Below are 6,000 nucleotides of genomic sequence, written 5' to 3'. Positions count from 1 at the left end.
AAGCAGACACACTCTGTCAGTTCAAAGCTGGACTAAAAACACATCTTTTTGACCTAGCATACACATAACACATTATAGACTTCTATAATTCAATGTTAGGCTGCATAGATTAGGTCAGCCGGAACCGGGAACACTTCCCATAAATCCTGATGTACTCGTTACATCATAAGAAGAATGGCGTCTACGCTAATATTAGTCTCTCTGTTTATACCGAGGTTTACCGCAGTCCGCCGGATCCAGGCTGTATCCAGATCTGATGAAGGACCAGCGCCTGGACACACACTCACACTCAAACACTCACACTCACACACACACTCACACCAGATCTGATGAAGGACCAGCGCCTGGACACACTCACACTCAAACACTCACACTCACACTCACACACACACTCACACACTCACACCAGATCTGATGAAGGACCAGCGCCTGGACACACTCACACTCAAACACTCACACTCACACACACACTCACACCAGATCTGATGAAGGACCAGCGCCTGGACACACTCACACTCAAACACTCACACTCACACACTCACACCAGATCTGATGAAGGACCTGCGCCTGGACACACTCACACCAGATCTGATGAAGGACCAGCGCCTGGACACACTCACACTCAAACACTCACACTCACACACACACTCACACACTCACACCAGATCTGATGAAGGACCAGCGCCTGGACACACTCACACTCAAACACTCAAACACTCAAACACTCACACTCACACACACACTCACACCAGATCTGATGAAGGACCAGCGCCTGGACACACTCACACTCAAACACTCACACTCACTCACACACTCACACCAGATCTGATGAAGGACCAGCGCCTGGACCTAACCATGACACATCCTGAAGTGCCAGCCTCATCAGCCCTGTGAAGGCCTCATCGACACAACCAATCTGACCTCTGACCTGTAACGCTGCCTGGATCATAATCATACACTGTTCGCTCGTTGGCCAGAGGAGAACTGGCCCCGACTGAGCCTGGGTTCTCCCAAGTTTTTTTTTTTCTCCATTCTGTCACTGATGGAGTTTTAGTTCCTTGCCACTGTTGCCTTGGCTTTTGGCTTGCTTAGTTGGGGACATTTACAATATTATTGATCTGCCTTATTATGGGTGGACGATGATGCAATTTTCTTCTAGAAACAAACTTTGTTGTATTATTTTCATGTTATCACTGTGAAGCTGCTTTGATACAATCTGTATTGTAAAAAGCACTATATAAATAAAGGTGACTTGACTTGACTTTCCAAATTTAAATGTGTGTGTGTGTGTGTGTGTGTGTGTGTGTGTGTGTGTGTGTGTGTGTGTGTGGGTGTGTGTGTGTGTGTGTGTGGGTGTGTGGGTGTGTAAGTGTGTGGGTGTGTGTGTGTGGGTGTGGGTGTGTGTGTGTGTGTGTGTGTGTGTGTGTGTGTGTGTGTGTGTGTGTGTGTGTGTGTGTGTGTGTGTGTGTGTGGGTGTGTAGGTGTGTAGCTGTAGGTGTGTGTGGGTGTGTAGGTGTGTGGGTGTGTTGTGTGGGTGTGTAGGTGGGTGTGTGGGTGTATAGTGTAGGTGTGTAGTGTGGGTGTGTAGGTGTTTGGGTGTGTAGGTGGGTGTGTGGGTGTATAGTGTGGGTGTGTAGGTGTGTAGTGTGGGTGTGTAGGTGTGTAGTGTGGGTGTGTAGGTGTGTGTGGGTGTGTAGGTGTGTAGTGTGGGTGTGTGGGTGTGTAGTGTGGGTGTGTAGGTGTATAGTGTGGGTGTATAGTGTGGGTGTGTAGGTGTGTGTGGGTGTGTAGTGTGGGTGTGTAGGTGTGTAGTGTGGGTGTGTAGGTGTGTGTGGGTGTGTAGGTGTGTAGTGTGGGTGTGTAGTGTGGGTGTGTGGGTGTGTAGTGTGGGTGTGTAGGTGTATAGTGTGGGTGTATAGTGTGGGTGTGTAGGTGTGTGTGGGTGTGTAGGTGTGTAGTGTGGGTGTGTGGGTGTATAGTGTGGGTGTGTAGGTGTGTGTGGGTGTGTAGGTGTGTAGTGTGGGTGTGTAGTGTGGGTGTGTGGGTGTGTAGGTGTGTGTGGGTGTGTAGGTGTGTGTGGGTGTGTAGGTGTGTGAGTGTGTAGTGTGGGTGTGTGGGTGTGTGGGTGTGTAGGTGTGTGTGGGTGTGTAGGTGTGTAGTGTGGGTGTGTGGGTGTGTAGGTGTGTGTGGGTGTGTAGGTGTGTGGGTGTGTAGTGTGGGTGTGTGGGTGTGTAGGTGTGTGTGGGTGTGTAGTGTGGGTGTGTAGGTGTGTGGGTGTGTAGTGTGGGTGTGTAGTGTGGGTGTGTGGGTGTGTGTGGGTGTGTAGTGTGGGTGTGTAGGTGTGTGTGGGTGTGTAGTGTGGGTGTGTAGGTGTGTAGTGTGGGTGTGTAGTGTGGGTGTGTAGGTGTGTGTGGGTGTGTAGTGTGGGTGTGTAGGTGTGTAGTGTGGGTGTGTGGTGTGGGTGTGTAGGTGTGTGGGTGTGTAGTGTGGGTGTGTTGTGTGGGTGTGTAGTGTGGGTGTGTGTGTAGGTGTGTAGTGTGGGTGTGTATTGTGGATGTGTAGTGTGGGTGTGTAGTGTGTAGTGTGGGTGTGTAGTGTGGGTGTGTAGTGTGGGTGTGTAGTGTGGGTGTGTGGGTGTGTAGTGTGGGTGTGTGGGTGTGTAGTGTGGGTGTGTGGGTGTGTAGTGTTGGTGTGTAGTGTGTGGGTGTGTAGTGTGGGTGTGTGGGTGTGTAGTGTGGGTGTGTGGGTGTGTGTAGTGTGGGTGTGTAGATGTGTGTGGGTGTGTAGTGTGGGTGTGTGGGTGTGTAGTGTTGGTGTGTAGTGGGTGGATGTGTAGTGTGGGTGTGTAGTGTGGGTGTGTGGGTGTGTAGTGTGGGTGTGTGGGTGTGTAGTGTGGGTGTGTGGGTGTGTGGGTGTGTAGTGTGGGTGTGTGGGTGTGTAGATGTGTGTGGGTGTGTAGTGTGGGTGTGTGGGTGTGTGGGTGTGTAGTGTTGGTGTGTAGTGTGTGGGTGTGTAGTGTTGGTGTGTAGTGTGTGGGTGTGTAGTGTGGATGTGTGGGTGTGTAGTGTGGGTGTGTGGGTGTGTGTAGTGTGGGTGTGTAGATGTGTGTGGGTGTGTAGTGTGGGTGTGTGGGTGTGTAGTGTTGGTGTGTAGTGTGTGGGTGTGTAGTGTGGGTGTGTGGGTGTGTAGTGTGGGTGTGTGGGTGTGTAGTGTGGGTGTGTAGTGTGGGTGTGTGGGTGTGTAGATGTGTGTGGGTGTGTAGTGTGGGTGTGTGGGTGTGTAGATGTGTGTGGGTGTGTAGTGTGGGTGTGTGGGTGTGTAGTGTTGGTGTGTGGGTGTGTAGTGTAGGTGTGTAGTGTGGGTGTGTAGGTGTGTGTGGGTGTGTAGTGTGGGTGTGTAGTGTGGGTGTGTGGTGTGGGTGTGTAGGTGTGTGGGTGTGTAGTGTGGGTGTGTAGTGTGGGTGTGTAGGTGTGTGTGGGTGTGTAGTGTGGGTGTGTAGGTGTGTAGTGTGGGTGTGTGGTGTGGGTGTGTAGGTGTGTGGGTGTGTAGTGTGGGTGTGTTGTGTGGGTGTGTAGTGTGGGTGTGTGTGTAGGTGTGTAGTGTGGGTGTGTAGTGTGGGTGTGTGTGTAGGTGTGTAGTGTGGGTGTGTAGTGTGGGTGTATGGGTGTGTAGTGTGGGTGTGTGGGTGTGTAGTGTGGGTGTGTAGTGTGGGTGTGTAGGTGTGTGTGGGTGTGTAGTGTGGGTGTGTTGTGTGGGTGTGTAGTGTGGGTGTGTGTGTAGGTGTGTAGTGTGGGTGTGTAGTGTGGCTGTGTGGTGTGGGTGTGTAGGTGTGTGGGTGTGTAGTGTGGGTGTGTTGTGTGGGTGTGTAGTGTGGGTGTGTGTGTAGGTGTGTATTGTGGGTGTGTAGTGTGGGTGTGTAGTGTGTAGTGTGGGTGTGTAGGTGTGTAGTGTGGGTGTGTAGTGTGGGTGTGTAGTGTGGGTGTGTGGGTGTGTAGTGTGGGTGTGTGGCTGTGTAGTGTGGGTGTGTAGTGTGGGTGTGTAGTGTGGGTGTGTGGGTGTGTGGGTGTGTAGTGTTGGTGTGTGGGTGTGTAGTGTGGGTGTGTGGGTGTGTAGTGTGGGTGTGTGGGTGTGTGTAGTGTGGGTGTGTAGATGTGTGTGGGTGTGTAGTGTGGGTGTGTGGGTGTGTAGTGTTGGTGTGTAGTGGGTGGGTGTGTAGTGTGGGTGTGTGGGTGTGTAGTGTGGGTGTGTGGGTGTGTAGTGTGGGTGTGTGGGTGTGTAGATGTGTGTGGGTGTGTAGTGTGGGTGTGTGGGTGTGTGGGTGTGTAGTGTTGGTGTGTAGTGTGTGGGTGTGTAGTGTGGGTGTGTGGGTGTGTAGTGTGGGTGTGTGGGTGTGTAGTGTGGGTGTGTGGGTGTGTGTAGTGTGGGTGTGTAGATGTGTGTGGGTGTGTAGTGTGGGTGTGTGGGTGTGTAGTGTTGGTGTGTAGTGTGTGGGTGTGTAGTGTGGGTGTGTAGTGTGGGTGTGTGGGTGTGTAGTGTGGGTGTGTGGGTGTGTAGTGTGGGTGTGTGGGTGTGTAGTGTGGGTGTGTAGTGTGGGTGTGTGGGTGTGTACATGTGTGTGGGTGTGTAGTGTGGGTGTGTGGGTGTGTAGATGTGTGTGGGTGTGTAGTGTGGGTGTGTGGGTGTGTAGTGTTGGTGTGTAGTGTGTGGGTGTGTAGTGTGGGTGTGTAGTGTGGGTGTGTGGGTGTGTAGTGTGGGTGTGTGGGTGTGTAGGTGTGTGGGTGTGTAGTGTGGGTGTGTTGTGTGGGTGTGTAGTGTGGGTGTGTAGGTGTGTAGTGTGGGTGTGTATTGTGGGTGTGTAGTGTGGGTGTGTAGTGTGTAGTGTGGGTGTGTAGTGTGGGTGTGTAGTGTGGGTGTGTAGTGTGTAGTGTGGGTGTGTGGGTGTGTAGTGTGGGTGTGTGGATTTGTGGGTGTGTAGTGTGGGTGTGTGGGTGTGTAGTGTTGGTGTGTAGTGTGTGGGTGTGTGGGTGTGTAGTGTGGGTGTGTGGGTGTGTAGTGTGGGTGTGTGGGTGTGTAGTGTGGGTGTGTGGGTGTGTAGGTGTGTGGGTGTGTAGTGTGGGTGTGTTGTGTGGGTGTGTAGTGTGGGTGTGTAGGTGTGTAGTGTGGGTGTGTATTGTGGGTGTGTAGTGTGGGTGTGTAGTGTGTAGTGTGGGTGTGTAGTGTGGGTGTGTAGTGTGGGTGTGTAGTGTTTAGTGTGGGTGTGTGGGTGTGTAGTGTGGGTGTGTGGATTTGTGGGTGTGTAGTGTGGGTGTGTGGGTGTGTAGTGTTGGTGTGTAGTGTGTGGGTGTGTGGGTGTGTAGTGTGGGTGTGTGGGTGTGTAGTGTGGGTGTGTGGGTGTGTAGTGTGGGTGTGTGGGTGTGTAGTGTGGGTGTGTGGGTGTGTAGTGTGGGTGTGTGGGTGTGTAGGTGTGTGGGTGTGTAGTGTGGGTGTGTAGGTGTGTAGTGTGGGTGTGTGGGTGTGTAGTGTGGGTGTGTAGGTGTGTAGTGTGGGTGTGTGGGTGTGTAGGTGTGTGGGTGTGTAGTGTGGGTGTGTAGGTGTGTAGTGTGGGTGTGTATTGTGGGTGTGTAGTGTGGGTGTGTAGTGTGTAGTGTGGGTGTGTAGTGTGGGTGTGTAGTGTGGGTGTGTGGGTGTGTAGTGTGGGTGTGTGGGTGTGTGGGTGTGTAGTGTGGGTGTGTGGGTGTGTAGTGTGGGTGTGTGGGTGTGTGGGTGTGTAGTGTGTGGGTGTGTAGTGTGGGTGTGTGGGTGTGTAGTGTGGGTGTGTGGGTGTGTAGTGTGGGTGTGTAGTGTGGGTGTGTGGGTGTGTGTAGTGTGGGTGTGTAGTGTGGGTGTGTGGGTGTGTAGTGTGGATGTGTGGGTGTGTAGTGTGGGTGTGTAGTGTGGGTGTGTGGGTGTGTGTAGTGTGGGTGTGTAGTGTGGGTGTGTGGGTGTGTAGATGTGTGTGGG

Source organism: Leuciscus leuciscus (genome assembly GCF_965113295.1).
Source record: "Leuciscus leuciscus genome assembly, chromosome: 10".
In the NCBI taxonomy this organism is placed as follows: domain Eukaryota; kingdom Metazoa; phylum Chordata; class Actinopteri; order Cypriniformes; family Leuciscidae; genus Leuciscus; species Leuciscus leuciscus.
The sequence above is the reverse complement of the archived record's forward strand: the minus strand, read 5'-3'. Positions refer to the sequence as shown.